Genomic DNA, 18,441 nt, shown 5'->3' on the forward strand with positions numbered 1-18,441 from the left:
TAATACAGTACTACACAATCTGGGGTTGGTTGAATTCACAGAGGCTGAACCACAGATACAGAGGGCCGGCTATAAATTATACACCGATTTTCGACTGCACAGAGGGTGGGCATCCCTAACCTCTGCATTTATCAAGGGTCAGCTGTATTAGCATTAAAATTTCAATTATCAACTTAAAATTGTTTCAAATATGGAAAATAAGTCTAGTGTTTACACACATTTTTAGTTTGTTTGGTGTTCTTCATTACTTTTTAAAATACAGATTTTCATCTGGTATCACTTTCTTTCCGTGTGAAGGAATTCTTCTAACTTGTACTTTAAAGATATTTGCTCCACTGCCTTCAGGCATACATTTTATCTAAGAAAAGTCTGTTGTCCTTCTAATCCTTTTTTTTTTTTTTTTTTTTTTTTGTTCTACTGTGCCTTTTTTTTTTTTTTTTAATCTACTGTGTGAGGGCAAAGGGTGTGTGGGAAATCTCCTACCTTACTCTGAATTTTATAACTTAAACTTAAAATGATGTAAAAAATCCAAGTATTAATTAAAATAGCAGCCAATATCTAGGAATTCAGAATAATACATTGGCTAATTTATTTTGCTATAACCATTTTTTTAATTCCTTTGTTCCAACTTTGAAGTAAATGGTGTCAAACACATAGCACTTCCTGCCTCATCAACTTCAAATCGTTTGGCTCAGACCATCTCCCTAAAGTACGATGTAATATGATAAGTAGACCTATTATCAAACACTCATTGTCAATGTTACAGCGAGCATAATAATGGCCCTCTAGAGATGTCCACATCTAAATCTCTGGAACATAGGTGTATGTTACTTTACATGGCAAAGGAGATTTAAGTTTGTAGATCAAATTTGATAAGTGACTGACCTAAAATGATAGAAGATCCTGGATTATGCAGGTGTGCCCAGTAAGGCCAGAGTGATGTGATATGACATGACTCAGCTGGTGCTGGCCTTGAAGAAAGAAAGGGGACCATGAGCCAAGGAATACAGATGGCTTCTAGAAACATGAAAGGACAACAAAACAGAATCTCCTAGAATTCATGGATAAGCAGGAAGAATGACACACTGGGAGAGAGCGAGCAAGGAAGCTCCAAGCTCTTTCCTGTATGCCTTGCCTTATGCATCTCTTCCATCTGACTTTTCTTGGGTTATATCATTTTATAACAAACTGGTAATCTAGTAAGTAATCTGTTTCTCTGAGTTCTGTGAGCTTCTCTAGAAAATTAATTGAATCTGAAGAAGGTTTCATGGGTAACTCTGATTTTATAGTTAGTTGGTTAAAAGCACAGGTGAGAACTTGGACTTGGAATTGGTGTATGAAATCGGAATCTGGTGGAATTGAGCCCTTAACCTGTGAGATCTGATGTTATCTCCAGGTAGATAGTGTCAGAATTGAGTTAACTGCCTGGTGGTTTTGGAAAAAATACATGTCAGAGCAGAAAAAAGTAAGAGAACAAACAATTTGAAGCTAAAGTACTATTGGAAATCAGATGGAGATCAATTTGAAACAAGGCTGTTAGAAGAAATAATAGACGCCATTAAAGATAACTAAATTGATATACAGATACTTGATATAGACATATTTTCAGCAATCTTTGCTAAGAGAGTTGTGCTTCTTTAAATTTTTGTTGAATATATCACCCTCTATTCTGATTTAATATCCAGAACACTGCAGCCAGAAAGAAATTTGAAGACCTATTATGGATAGTGCTAATACATTTTGAAAGAACACTAAATTCTCTATATTTTAAAAGTAATTGGACTATTTTCTTTTCTATTTAAAAGAGTAATTGATTTGAGAAAACTAGAAAATATTTCTAAAATTTCAGCAAACCATTTAATTGCCTTCAGCCAGAGCCTATACGAAAAAGAAATACTCTGCTCTGTATTTTTATGACCTCACCATGCTATTTCTATGATTTACAATGAGATGATTCCAAGATATGGTGGTAGAACCTACAAAAGCACTCTAAATCTTCACTGCAATCATTAAAAAAACAAAACAAAAAAAACCTACAGTAATGGCAGAAGTTGTCTATAATCCAACAAGTATCTGCTCAATTTTCCATTGTCATGTAACTCTTAATTCACATTTTATGTAAAATACCGATATTATTATTGCACATTATTATTATTATTAGTTTTATTTTCCTAGTATCGCCATTTGCAGTTCTTGTGACATACAGGCAGAAAGTATTTATTATTGTATGTATCACTTTATTTGACAAAACATAGTAAATATTTTGATAACTAAAAATATTTTTAAATTTTTAGGTTTTATTCTAGAGCAATTATACTTTCTATAGAACTAATTTTTTCTCATCAGCATATATTTTGTTTGCTGCCAGCTTTTTAAAAAGTCAAGATAGTCTATCATCTCTATGTTCACTTACCCAATAGTTTGTCACTTTAGACTGGACATCATTTATTTATAAAAGAGAAAATCATATCCTGAGGCACTATACCACAAGAAGCTTTAAAGTTTAAATGACAAAAATGGTAAGAACAAGAGGAGATACAAAAATAGAACCACTGAAAGAGAATTTTCATTATATGAATGTATTAATCTGTCATGTTTTCAAGCCTCTTTGAAGTTCAATACCACTTAGCAACCACATTATCAATATGAAATTTTTATTCAGAGTGATGGACTCTACTAAATGACTGTTTTTTAACATGTGCCTTACATGAAATTTTAAAGAAAATTTCTCACTATGCATTTTATAATCAAACATTAATCCTCTAACAAAAGAACACAGAATTTTCTCTATAATACCATTTGTGTGTGTGGGTGTGGGAGTGTAGTATGTGTGTTCATAACACTAGCCTACTCAATATGGAAAACATTTTTTCCTACATTCATAACATATCCCTTTAAGTGAAATGTAAAATCAATATGCTTTATTTAAAATAAACTTTTAAAAAGCCTGTAAAATAGTAAATAAAGAAGAATTTGGAGTCAGACAGGATTAAATAGCTATCACAATAGTCATTCATTCAATGAACTTCTGAGCTTTACTACAACCCCTGTTTTTTCATCTGTACAAATTTCCTCCATTAAACACATATGTTTTGACTGTTCTAGATGCTTGGGATATAGATGAAAAAAATAAAGATTTTCCCTCAGGGGTTTGGTGTCCTAGTTGTGGGAAAAATTGCATACATAGGTAGGTTGGCAGGTAGGTAGATGATTAAATACCTAGATTGACAGATAATTTTTCCCATATGTTAAATAATGTGAAAAAAGGAAAGAGAGTAATGGTCAGGGAAGTCAGGTAAAGTCTCTTCAGGGAGAAACTGATGTAAGCTGGGAAAATGAGTATTAAGTAGGCATATGAGACTCTGGACAATGAGCCTTCAAGATGGAGAGAGCAGGGAGTAAGACCTTTGTGGCAGGAACATACTTGCTGTGGTAATTGGACAAAAAAGAGAAAAAAAAATGGCAGTTGAGCTAAGACATGTTCAGGATTTACATTTAATCTCAAGTGTGGTTTGAGAGTTATTAACAGAGGCATTCTAATTTGAGGGTTTGTTGAGAACACTTTAAATTGTGAATGTATACAGGATTATGAAACACTAGTTTTCAATAAGTTTTTGACATTTTTTCATTCTTCAAGAACCAGTGTTTAAAGATTTTTCCCAGGCAGTTTGGTATTACAAAAAGAATGCCATATGCATCAAAGACAAACAAACTTGGGTTTGACTCTTTTCTCTGACACCTACTATGTGATCTTGGGCCTAAAGGGATAAAAAAACCACCTCAAGCAGCTTCCATATCTCCTCAAAAAACATTTCACAATCTCATTTGCCTCTACAAATAGCACATATTCCCATTTCCCTTATAAAAAAGGGGGTTACAAATAAAATATAACAGGAATATTAAATATATAAATAACTATAATTATTGAACACTATCAAATATTAATATATTGTGATAAGAAGCATTGTAACAATATAATCATAATACAAATATTCAAAACTTCATTTAGATTTCTAAAGCCAGAAACATGTTGGCAAAACTTATCTACTGAATTAAATAAACTTTGATTTTCCATGCTCCCTTTGTTCAGAATAAACTTAGAAAAAGACAGAATCAGGTTACTCTCTTAGAAAGATTTCTAATCTTATAAATTTCATAAAGATGTTTAGTTAGCTCAATTTGCACTGATCCCACCTATCCAGGTTAATTTCATATTAGATTGACACACTGCCTGTAATATTAATGAGTTTTGTATATAGATATTTGTGTGATGTGACTATTATAGACCTCATACTATCAGCCTGCAGTACCACAAAACAAATTAAAATAAATTAACAGAAGTAGAAAGAAATCTGTTTTTTAAATGTTCATGTGGAAACATTTTTAAGCCTCTATAACCATGTTTATCTCCACAGTAGCTGTGATATTTAACATCATCTTATAGGTTATTATATTTTTTAATCTGAAGTTCTAGCTATAACTTCTCCCATAAAAATTGTATCAAATATTTTAAATAGACAATAAGAGGTGGACATGACTGTTTTCATTTCTTTTCCATATAAATGTGGGTGTTGATTGTAGTTAGGCTGTACCTTTTCCACTATTGAGAGGGAGGTGAGGTAGATAAATTGTGTCTTATGCTCTAGGATCATTTAATAAATGGAGAGGACTGAATGTTACTGTAGATCTTATATTTGAGTTTTTTTGCAATAAGGGCAGGGACTTTGGGTTTGCCCACTTGGAGAGGAGGTGCATATATTCCCCATCCAAAAAAAAAAAAAGTAGAGAATCCACCCCACAAGAGAAGACAGTAGCTAATACCAACAGTATGCTCCCCAACCCCATTTCTCTTCCTGGGTCTATGGGATGACTATTTTTCCTATCCTTGCATTTATCTGTGGTCACACTACTATGCTTGTGCCAATGGAATGTGCCCAGAATTATGTGTGTCACTTCCAGGCCTGACCCTGAAAACCAGTCATGACATCCTCCACGCTTTCTTTCTCTCCCATCACCAATAGTTGGAACTGAAAACTCACTGATGATGGAGCCATAGAATGGAAGAGACCTGGATTACTGAATGACAGCTTGAAGGGGAATGGATAGGAGAACCTTCCAATCTGTACTCACTTTGTAAGCATAAGCCATTAACTTTAATTTTTAAAATCTGTAATATTTGGGGGCATATTTGTGACAACAATTTTCTCAATAGTTGAAAGAAAGGTAAAATTCTAACTTCCAAGAAGTTAGTTACAGTGCATATGTATTTTATTTTTGTGCCTTCCATGATTCCTGGAACACAGTGGCTGTTCAATCAATTTATGACTGACAGATGAACTGACTGGTAGAATGAATAGATGAATGTCTCAAAAGGGTACATTTGATTCAGTAAGCATCACCCCAAAACAACCTGGGTTCATTTCAGATTTAGTTTCAGATACAACCTAGTTTATTCTTTGTAAGTGAACATATGAAAATAAAATCAAATACATATAGGTTCCTTGTTCAGTATTAGTTTCCTATTGCTATAACAATTTGCTGTAACAAATTACCATAAACTTGGTGGCTTAAAACAACACAAATTTATTATTTTACAGTGCTGTAGGTAAGAAGTCTGATGTAAGTCTCACTGGGCTAAAATCAAGGTGCCAACAGGGCTAATTTCTTTCCAGAGGCTCTTGAGAATTGTTCTTTGCCCTTTCCAGCTTCCAGAGGCTGTTGACATTCCTTGGCTCATGGCTCCCTTCCACTATCTTCAAAGCCTGCAACAGCAGATTTGGTTCTTACATCACAGTAATCTGACCTCCGTTTTTACCTCCCTCTTCCACTTTTAAGGATCCTTGGACTACACTGGGCCCACTTACGTAATCCAAAATAATCTCCTAATTTTAAGATCAGCTAATTAACAAAGTTAATTCCATCTGTAATTCCCCTTTGCCATGTTAGGTAACTTATTCATAAATTCTAGGGATTTGGATATGGACATCTTTAAGAGGCCATTATTTTGTCTACCACAGTTCTTTTATATATAATTAATAGTTTATTATATTTAATGAAATTCATAAAATGTCATAATCAAGAATTTTCATAGGAAGCCACAGATTTCTATAGAACACATCAAACTAATTTTATTGATTTCCATTCTTGCATAGACTGAAAAAGTTAAGGAGATAAAACATGGAAGTTCTACTTCAAATTCATATTAACATATTTGGAGTCACCCTGTATTATGCAGGATCAGTGTAGTTAAAGAATTTTCCATCTGTTATTATTTGTTATTTTATCAATCTACTACATATGTAGGCCCTTAAATCAGATGAAATAATCTCTTTCTGTAGGCTTCAATGTGCCTTTGTAATGGAGGGGATGATTTTGAGATATTCTCAGTTTCTATTTTGACCATCTAGAAGTGTCTTGAGTGACATCAAATTTCACATTCATCCTTGTTCACTCAGAAACCCATTTAGCTTGGGGCAAATGGGATATATTCTTTCACATTGCTGACACTACTGAAGAGCCAAATAATGACGGATCCTGCAGCTTTTGTTCTTCAATTCCCCAAATCCCATGTTTATACCATGGTTTTTTTTCATTGGAGAAAGGTTGGTCTCATAAAACAAAACTGCCTCAGATTTCATATCACTAGCACTTCCTGATACAAGGCACTTGAGTTCACAAGCTGAAATCTGTCATGTTTTCTGTTTATTATTTTCAGCATCTTTTTTCAGTTCCTCATCTGAATAAACCAAAACAAAAAGTAACTAACATTTGGTTATCTACCCACTGGTAAATTAAAGCTTTCACTGACAGAAAAGAATGTTTGAGAACCTCAGAAATCTTGTTTCCTCTACTTTAAATACTACTAATTTGCTTAAGTTCTAACTACCCAATATTTGTAATATTTGGCATCATGTTCTTTTTGATAATGACCATGATCATCTGACCATCTCTTTGACTGTTATTATTAAGACTACTGAATTTAAGGCTATATCAGTAATTTCAGCTGAAGAGTGAGTTTTTATCGTATCCTTTTAAGGCATTCAGTGTTATCCTGATTGACACTCAAGGTCTAAAGAAATAACAGAGGAGTAAACCAATTGGCAGTGAAATAAGAGTTGAATATTAACTAAGCACAGCTTCTAGAGAGCTTTCAGACAGGAGTTCTGCAAGGGACAAACAACCTCCACATGAGTGAGCACCAAAATAATAAGAATGGGGAAATCCCATCTGACTTCTAGTTGAAGTCTCCTGCTTCAAGTAAAGCAGATTTCCAAGGTCAGGTCTAGAGAATAACAACATTTGATCTCACTGGCCAGATGCTCCATTGGAAAGCAAAAGTTCAAGCCTATTGCTGGCAGAAAAGTGGGGAGAATGTAAAATAATTTGTGCTAAGGGCCAAGAATAAGTGATGAGCTAGAAAATGATCATCTTACCCATAATCGTGGAATAGGGGCTGTACAAAGCCAATTTAGAATTCAGGTGAGAGAGTTAGTTCTGCTGACAAAATTTTGAGCTCCACCATGCTTTGTAACACTAAGTTGGACTTTCTGTTTCCTTAAGTTGACAGTCTCAGGCCATTTTTGTATCCATTTGGTTTCTTCATGTTATTCTCCACAGAAAAGTGAACTAGGTTTTAATCCCATGATTTAGAATGCAAATTTATCTCAGAATATAGAAGTTAGATTCACAAAGACTAATTTAGTTAGTCATCTGGGAGCTATTTGCATTACTTTGGACATCTGACACTGTCAAATTTAGACTGCTTTAGTTTATTTTTAGAAATATACTTATTAGAAGGGTTACTCTGGGAGATGATGTCAGAAGAGAAAAATATTTTTTTTCTTTCAAAATATTTTCTTGCATTATTATGAAGAGGAATGCTGAGTGTGGCTATCTACTCACATAAAATTGAACTGGAAGTGCTCACTAAAGACCTCAACATTAGAAGGGAAATGATATAAATAGAAATTTTGTTTTTAAATCTCTAAAAAGTAAATAGTCTTTGCTATCTTTTCTGTGATCACTGGTCTCAGGAACATCTTATTTAAAATCTTCTATGGTAAATTCCTTGAGTCGATTCTTATGGAATATACCTCCAAACTGAAGTCAAAATATCACTCTTTACTTCTGTTATTACTGTTGTTTTCACACATTTATGAAGAAGGTATATGGCAATAACATTCTTTGAGACTCCACCATGTAAGAAACATACTGGTAGTTATTATAATTAATCCTCACAGTAACTCTGTGATACTGTGTATTGTTATAACTATTTTAAAAATGAAGAAACATATGGAGAAAGTAAATGATGTGTTCAAGAGTGTGAGTGAGGATGGAAATCCAGGTCAGCTTGATTTTAAATTCATGTTCTCTCTAATACACTGCACTGTCTCTGTGTGAAAAACAAGGTTTCCATTACCCACACTTTACCTGTCTGTCATTCTGCCGTGCATATCCTCTCTCAGAAATGGAAAGAGTATAGAAGTAAGACAGCATTTTGGCCACCCCACTGACTTCAAAAGATAAATAATTTGTATCTCTATTTACCAGAATCCCTATGAGATTAACATTAATCATTAGTCAATCCCAAATTAAGTGGAAATATACATTTCTTTTGTTATTCTTGGCTTAATATTTTAAAATATAATATACATTATTATATTTTAAAAAATTTAAATATAGTATACATCATACCCATTATGTATGTATATGCATTTGTATATGTATATACTAATATATACATACATGTATGTATATACATACATATATATACATACATATACATACATATACACTCATATGTATATACGTTCTTTACATGTTCTATAAATACATAAAGATATATATAATAGATTTATATATATATATGTCATATGTGATATGATATATACCATTCAGAATAACAATAAAAGTAGGATCTATGCACTAAGCTCTACAATTAAGAAATAGAATATTACTAGTGTCTTTGAGGAACACTTTGAACCCATCCTCAATGCATAACTCTCCCCACAGGTAGTCATCATTGTTTTTTTTTTTTTTCTTTACAGTTTTATCATGCATGTAAATATACCACAAAAGATATAGGGCTTAATGGCAAAAAAAATAATTTTATATAAATTGAGTCGTATTATATGTATTTCTCTGAAACTTTCTTTTTTTCAAAGTTTCATTGGTGAGATTCATTATGTTTATGGGTATGTATGATATTGTGGTTTATAATGAGAAATATAGATTTGTCTTCTACCTGGTTCCTGGCGTAGAGATCCAAAAACACTTAGAACTTCCTAAGTGATGAGAGCATAATAAAAGTGCATTTGTTATATTAATGAGGTGACTTTTGGAAATCCCCTGAAGATGGGAAGCTGTTTTCCGAGGGAACCAACTATGATTAGAGGATTGGAACTTTTAGTTCATACCTCCCAACCTCTGGGAAGGACAGAGGCTGGAGGTTGAATGAGTCACCAATGACCAATGATGTAATTTATCATGTCTCTGTAATGGAATCTCCATAAAAAAACACCAAAAGGAGGGGGTTGGGAGAGCTTCCAAGTTGGTGGGCCAACAAGAATATATCCACATGCTGATGCCAAACTCCTCAGGGCCAGAAGATCCTGTGGTCAGGACCTCTCCCTATGTATTTCTTCACCTGGCTGTTTATTCTTATCCTTTAATACCCTTTGTAATAAACTGTAATTTAGTAAGTAAACTAGTTCCTCGAGCTCTGTGAGCAGCTCTAGCAAATTGAGTCCTTGAAAGGGTTGTGGGAACCTTCAATTTATAGCCAGTTGGTCAGAAGCACAGGTAACAACCTGGACATGGTGTCTGAAGTGCGGACAGTATTGTGGGGCTAAGACCTTCACTTGCGGGATCTGATGCTATCTCCAGGTAAACAGTGTTAGAACTGAATGGAACTGTAAGACACACAGCTGGTCCAAGAATTGCTTGGTAGTTTGAAAAAAGACACACATCTTACTTTCTACTTGTTCATTTTTACTGCTTTATAACAATCCAATGTTCCAATATAGAATAATTGATTTATCTATTCTCCCATCTGTGGTTTATTATGGAACTTATTATTCAAACTTATACAACACTGCTTTTGTTCTTACTCATTTCCCTGGAGCATATATGCAAGGGTTTCCCTAGGGTATATATTCAAAAGTGAAATCACTGACCACTAGATGATACACATATTCAGTTTCATTAGGTAATACTGAGTTTATTTTCCAAAATGGATATACCAATTTACCTTGTATCCTGCAGTGTGTAGGAATTTCCACTGTTTTATTTACCTGTCAAAATTTGACAGTCATTTTTTCTTATCTGGACATTTTTTAAATGTCATTTCATTATATTTTTAATTTGTATTTCCATAATGACTAATGAGTTGATCATACTTAAATCTGCTTGCCGATCAGCTTGCTTCTATGAATTTCCTGCTTCTGCCTTTGTCACATTTTTCTATTGAGATATCTATTTTTCTTCGTGATTTATAGTGATTCTTTTTACACTATGAGCATCAGGATTCTTTTTATGCTGTATTTTGAAAATATCTTCTTTTAGTTTCTTTGCGTAAATAAAAGTGTTTAATTTTAATGAAATTGATTCTATTATTTCCCTTAGGTTTTTAAATATTTTTAGATTCTTTAAGAATTTCTTATCTGCCCAAAGGTGGAAAAAAATATATTAACTTATAGTTTCTTAGATCATCTAATGATTTACTATCACAATTAATTTTGTTATCCATCTGAAATTGACTTTTTTGTTTATTTTGTGAATTAGGGATTTAATTTTATTTTTGTTTGCATATAGATAATTAATTATCAGCACTTATCTGCACTCTCCCACTCATACACAGATTATCATAAACGCTTTGTCTGTGGTGTAATATCAATTTCCATAAATGAAATACTACTTCCAAGTTCTCTCTTCTGAATAATTCTGAACAATGTTCTGGAATATTGACTTATGCTTGTCAGTGACGTTTGTTTAAAACTTTTTGATAAATTTGTTTTTTTTATTAATGGAAAGACTCTTATTTTTCTCTCTCAATTGTGCCTTGGCTAATTTTGAGTTCTCACTTTTTAAAGTATATTTTACCACGAACTTGTAATTTCCATTATAAAAAATGTTAGATTTTTTCATTGAAATTTTACTCAATAGTTAAATTGGGGGCAAATGAATCTCTTTTTATATTAAATATTTCTAACTTTGAATATTATATATCTCTACCTTTACAAAAAACTTTGTTAAAGTCTCAAAATTTATAATTTTCTCACAATTATCTTGCAACTGTAATTGGATCTTGGTTTAAATAATGCCATTTAACTTTGTTGTTGGTATTTTCTAAATAGCAATCATACCATGAACAAGTAATAAGAGTTGTATTTCTTCTTTTTAATCTATATATTTGCTACTTATTTCTTGCCTTACTATGCTGATTAGGTCATCCAGGATGACATTGAAAAAGTAGGAAATTTGGGGCTAAAGAAAACAAATAGCTAGAAAAAAAAAGACAGCAAAATGTATAGACAAATAATTAATTTCAATACAATTTTGAATCTTGAAATTAAAATTTAAGTGTTATAAAATTTAGACATTATTTTAAAAAATGTTGAGTGGAGAAATAAACTTCTAGATCACTTTAAGAAACATAAAAAAGATCAAGAGAAAGAGATTCAGTTGAATCACAATAAATTTTTTTCTAGTTTTCAAAAGGAAATTAATAATATATATCAATTTTCAAGATTAATATAATAATGTAAGTGCCAACATCCAATTAAATATTGTAAAGATAGCTAGCAGATATTTAAAATGTCATGGATGTTACTCCTTTGTCTCTACTTATCACAGATACTTATAATTATTGGGACAACACTAGTGTAGGGGAAAGGTTTAATAAAGGAAATATATTTTTAAATTATATGCTTTTCTATTATTTCAAGCTTTTAAAAATAGAATATTTTATGTGTGATAGAAGAAAATAAACTTGATAAAAGTAATGGGCTTTTTTCATTCCAAGTATAGTTCATATACTTACAAATTTGAAGAGATAAGTATTATTTATGATACCTGAATTGACTGACACTTTTTTCATGCTGCCATTAAATTGTCCAAATATTTTTTTTTCCTGAAATTATACATTAACCCCATTCTTTATCACTTTCCAATTGAACTTTATATTTGTGCTCAACAGAATATCACAAGCACAGTTTGGACTAGATCTATAAAAATACTTCTTCTGAGTCCATTTAAAAAATGAAAATTATTGAAACCAACCTCATACCTACTGAATCAAGATCACTGGGAATAGCATCCAGAAATATTAACTTTAACAGTGCCCTAGGTGTTCTTGATATGTATTTTATTTTGAGAACCATTGCTCTTACCCTAAAGTGCACATTGGATTTTTCTCCCTACTTTCACTAAATACTACTAAGACATAGCTTCTAAGATTTTAATGTAGTAGCCGTGTGATGATAACTGAACATAGATATAGATAGGTAGATAGATAGATAGATAGATAGATAGATAGATAGATAGATAGGTGGATATATAGATACCTTTGAAGAGTTATCCAAGTAGTTCTGTTGCTTATCCTTTACTGTATAGAACATGTAGTGGACATGAATTTGACTAACATCCCAACATATCTTTTAACAATCTGGTTACATTTTGTTAGTTTCCTATATAATGAGTCCTGCCTTTACAAACTAGGACTTAAAATAACAATACAGCAACAAACAGACATATATTTCCCAGGTGCTTTTGCAAACACATAGACTAAGTCTCACTAATCAGACTCACCCAGCTAAGATTAATGAGGAAATAAACAGCATGTGGAGATATCACAATTTGGTGGGGGGAGGTAAGAGCAATTTTTGCATAAGTTCTTTAAAAATTAGAGACCAAATATTTGGCTGAGAAGTATAATATCTAGAAAAATTAAGATTATCCAATGACCACTTTTATGAAATATCATTGTTGTCAATTATCATTGTCAAATATATTCAATTAGGGATGAAGGATTGAATTGTTAAAAATGTAGGAATTTAAATTGTAGGTATTCCCCTACATTTGTTATTCATTCACATTAGAAGCTGATAACCTTAGAGATCTAGTATCAGTTTACCTGAGAGAAATATAAAATCTCTTGATATCAAGATTTAACAGGAATGTACATCAGACACTCCATAAACCTCAATACTGTTTTTATTTCTTCTCTTCCTTTTTCTTTTTGAACTGCAAAATATTCCACATAATTGATGTACACAGCTTGATGAGTTTGGAAAGAAGTATGCACTTGTGAAACTATCACCACAATATCTGCCATAAACCTACCCATCCCCTCCAAAAGATTTCTCTCACCCTCTTATTTATTTATACAAAAATTTTAGTTTTTATTTTTAACTTAAAAACACTTAATATAAAATCTACCTTCTTAGCAAATTTTTAAGTAAGCAATAGAGTGTTGTTAATTGTAGACACTATGTTATACAGTAGATCTCTAAGACTTATTCATTCTGGATAATCAAAACTTTGTGCCCTTTGACATATACCCCCCTATTTTCCCCTCCTTTCTAGCCTCTCGCAACCACCATTCTACTCTTTACTTTTATAAGTTTGACTATTTTAGATTTGTAATATAAGTGGTATCAAGTAGTTTTTGTCCTTCTCTTTCTTTCTCATTTTACTTAGCGTAATGTCCTCCAGTTTCATCCATGTTGTCACATATAAGAGTGTTTCCTTTTCTTTTAACATTGAATAATATTCTGTTGTGTACATATACCACATTTTCTTTATCCACTCATCTGTTGATGAACATTTAGGTTGCTTCTATATTTTAGCTATTGTAAATAATGCTGCGATGAGCATGAAAGTGCACTGATCTCTTCGAAATTTTGATTTCATTTCCTCTGGATGTATAGCAAGATGTGTGATTGTTGGATCATATGGTAGTTCTATTTTTAATTTTTGAGGAATCTTCATGTTGTTTTCCATAGTGGCTGTACCGATCTATATTTCCACCAAATGTGCACAAGGATTCTCATCTCCACACCTTTGCCAACATTTGTTATCTTTTTTTTTTTAATAAAAGCCATCCTAATGGATATGAGGTGCTATCTCATTGTGGTTTTGATATGCATTTCCCTAGTTATTAGTGATGTTTATTACCTTGTTATATATCTGCTGGCATTTTACAAGTCTTCTTTGGAATAATGGCTACTCAATTACTTTGTCCATTTTTTTTTTATTTGGATAATTTCTTTTTCTGTTGAATTGCTCTTGACCTTTGTGACATAATAGGAGTGTATATCAAATACTCCATGAATCTCACTACTGATGTCTATTTCTTATAGCAAAGACAATATGCAATTTCCTTCTCTAAAAAGGAATAAAAACAGAATTTCTTCCAGGTTGCTTGTGAGACTACTGAATACGTTTTTTTGAAAAAATCCTCTTATTTAAACTAATTTATATCAAATATAGTATATGCATGTACAATTTTTGAGGTCAAAAGAAACATTAAAATGTATTCTTTTTAACCAAAGTAAAAAATAAAATTGGTAGATGTTGTTCTTTCCAATCATTTGAGACTGAGACTGTAGATCATAAATATTTTAAACTATTATAAAGAAAACAGAGAAATACTCAGAATAATTTTTACTCAAAATCACAAAGCTATCTTCTTTTAAAATTACTTTAGAAGAAACTGTTGAAGGGAATGGAGAGCATCAAAACAAAGTGAATACATAAAGCCAGGACCATTCTTTTCATAAGGATTTAAAAGTTAAAATATTTTGATTCATAAAAAAGAAATTATTTATTACATAAATAGGTTAAAAATAGTGATGATTGTGCAGGTACAATATATTATGGATCAAGATTATATACATCTAGATACTGAAAAATATGCCTTATGTTACAGGTCTGCGTTGGCTTAACTAAGACCTAGAAATCATCTCACTTGACTGAAAAACAGATTTTGAAAACATGTAGAGAGGACAGATTCACTGACCTGTATAATCTCCATAATTTCCCAGGTCATATCTGTCTTGACTCTCAGACTCCTCTAAGTAAGAACTAAAAATTAAAAAAAAATTAATTCACTTAAATTATTCCTTATTCCATACATTCTATTTTCTTTCCATTTTTTCAGCTCTTGGCAAGATGGAAACTGTCTTAACCTGCTAGACTTTTGGCCTAAAATAGATTAGGACATTTACCTTTTGTCTATACAAACCTGGCTAATCTAGCCACTACCCAAGCTTCAAGGAATTATAGAGCCCTCGTTTATGAAAAATATGTGATAATGTTTTGGAAAATAATACACAGCTTGTAAAAATGATGGTTGTCACTCTTCTTTCCCAAGTCTTTTCAAATATTGTTAACATAAATGCACCCCACTCTTTCCAGATGAATTTGGACTCAGCCACAGTTCATACAACACCACATCTTGCACATTGGTACTGGGCTTGAAATCTTTGGCTTGAATCTGTTACAAACATGACTGTAACACCTTAGGTATTGGCATACTATTCTCCCTATCTTCTGGAGAGATTGAAATGTGTAACAAAAGACTTAAGTGGTAATAATAAATTTTTGAAGACAGAGTCAGAGGAAGAGTTAAATTGAATCTTTTGTGAATATTGATGAATGAAAAATCATAATGATTTATTGCAAGGTAGGAAGGAGTTGTTCAGCTGAGGACCAGTTGAGTGAATGCCTAAGGAGATGTGTAACGAATTCTTCTATAGTATATTGAACACAGGAAAAGGAAAAACAAAATTTACAAATATTTTTTGATAAATATGAGATATGATCTATGTGAGGAATTTATTATATATATACACATAGGTTTATCTCATGTAATACTCTGAACCACCTGTGTATTATTTGGCAGACATCCTTTGAGGTCTTGAATGTCTGATAAAAACCAAACATAAAAATTCTAATGGTGAAAATCAGTAAACAAGCAAAATCAATTAATATAATATACATGAGAGTTTAATAAGTACTTTGGAGAAATAATAGAGAAAAAAGATAATTGATGCTGGTGTTAGTGGGGCATGAAAATTTTTAAAGTGTGCTGTACTGCATATGTCTATTAGCATGGATGATTAATTTTCTTCTCCTATTGTACATCTCTGTACAATAGCATCTAGAAAGCTAAAAATTACATTTCCCAAACACCCTTGAAACTAAAATCCTGGGTACAAAAGAATGGACCAATTTTGGTGCATTTGGGTGAGCTTCGTAAGGGAGAAATGAGGTGAAGACCATTTCTCTGCAGAGTCTTTGCTCTTTTCTAAGGAAAAATTATGGTTACAAAGTTCTAGATTTAGTCATCAATTTCATTCCCGTGTATCAAAAGTTGTAGTGAAAGCTGAATTCTAGGAGGCATTTCTAAAATCATAGACTACAGCCTACTTCCTCAGTCTCTCAAACTGTTTTTTCTAAACTTATTTCCATGTATTAAATCCTTTTCTGAGTGTGTGTGGGGGAGGGATAAATTGGGAGATTGGGATTGACATATATGCACTACTATATATAAAATAGATAACTAATAAGAACTTGCTGTATAGCACAGGGAACTCTGCTCAACACTCTGTAATGGCCTATGTGGGAAAAGAATCTAAAAAAAAAAGAAAAAAAGAATGGATATGTTTATATGTATAACTGATTCACTAGGTTGTACAGCAGAAACTAACACAACATTGTAAATCAAATCTACTCCAATAAAATTTTTTTTTAAAAATCCCTTTCTGTTTAAATATTTAAATTGGTTGTCTTGAGTACTACAGGACATTAACAAAGGCCCCACTGAGAAGATGACTTGTGATCAAAGACTATGTGGATATGTGAGAAAGAGCTCTCCAAGAAGATGGAACAACAAGGACCAAGATCCTGAATTAAGAGAACACCTGACATATTCAACAACCAAGAGAGTCTGAGGGACCAGAGAAAAATTATATATATATATATATATATATATATATATATATATATATATATATATGATGAATGTAATTTTTCATGAAGAAGAAGGCTAAATATTGACAAGATGTAAGTTCTTCCCAACTTGACCTATAGATTCAATACAATCCCAATCAAAATCCTAGCAAATTATTTTATGGATATTAACAAATCGGTTCTAAAGCTTATATAAAGAAGCAAAAGATCCAGTATTGGAGGAGTAGAATAACGTTAGAGAACTGACACTACCCAACTTCAAGACTTACTATAAAGTTACAGTAATCAAGACAGTATGGTATTGGTGAAAGAGTAGAAAAATAGATCAATGGAGCAGAATAGAGAGCACAGAAATAGACCCACATAAATTTATTCCACTGATCTTTGACAAAGAACCAAAAGTGATACAATGGAGCAAAGATAGTCTTTTCTATAAATGTAACAATTGGACGTGCACATATGAAAAAAGAAACAAAAACAGAATCTAGACACAGACTTTATACTCTTTACGAAAATTAACTCTGGAGTTTTCCCCAGCTTTGGGTGGTGGCTGCTGCTGGGCTCCGGCTTCCCAACGGCGGAGGGCAAGGCGGCGTGGACAGCGGCCCCGGCACCCCGCGCCCCGCCGCCCGCAGCCACGCGCCCGCCCTCCCGCCGCGCCCCGAGCTCTCCGCTCTTCGCCTCAGTGCCCGGCCGCCGCCGCCGCAGCCCAGAGAGCGGCCCAGATGCAGGCCATCAAGTGTGTGGTGGTGGGAGACGGAGCTGTAGGTAAAACTTGCCTCCTGATCAGTTATACGACCAATGCCTTTCCTGGAGAGTATATCCCCACTGTCTTTGACAACTATTCTGCCAATGTTATGGTGGATGGAAAACCGGTGAATCTGGGCTTGTGGGATACAGCTGGATAAGAAGATTATGACCGATTATGTCCCCTATCCTATCCGCAAACGGATGTATTCTTGATTTGCTTTTCTCTTGTGAGTCCTGCATCATTTGAAAATGTTCGTGCAAAGTGGTACCCTGAAGTGCGACACCACTGTCCCAACACTCCTATCATCCTGGTGGGGACGAAACTTGATCTGAGGGATGATAAAGACACGATTGAGAAACTGAAGGAGAAGAAGCTGACACCCATCACCTACCCGCAGGGCTTGGCCATGGCCAAGGAGATCGGTGCCGTCAAATACCTGGAGTGCTCGGCGCTCACGCAGCGAGGTCTTAAGACGGTGTTTGATGAAGCTATCCGGGCGGTTCTCTGCCCGCCCCTCGTCAAGGAGAGGAAGAGAAAATGCCTGCTGTTGTGAATGTCCGGGCCCCTCCCGCCTGTCCCCGTCCCCCAGGACCCTTTGTACGCTTTGCTCAAACGGTGGAGCCTTCGCACTCAATGCCAAGTTTTTGGTACAGATTAGTTTTTTCATAAAACCGTTTTGAACCAATCAGTAATTTCTAGGTTTTGTTTGTTTAAAG

General features: G+C 33.3%; 1 pseudogene; it reads left to right on the top strand.

The window, feature by feature from the left end:
- The first annotated feature begins 17,569 nt into the window (after window positions 1-17,569).
- LOC116754820 lies at window positions 17,570-18,211 on the top strand (annotated as a pseudogene).
- The last annotated feature ends 230 nt before the right edge of the window (window positions 18,212-18,441 follow it).

The sequence above is a fragment of the Phocoena sinus genome, chromosome 5 (assembly GCF_008692025.1).
Source record: "Phocoena sinus isolate mPhoSin1 chromosome 5, mPhoSin1.pri, whole genome shotgun sequence".
Lineage (NCBI taxonomy): Eukaryota > Metazoa > Chordata > Mammalia > Artiodactyla > Phocoenidae > Phocoena > Phocoena sinus.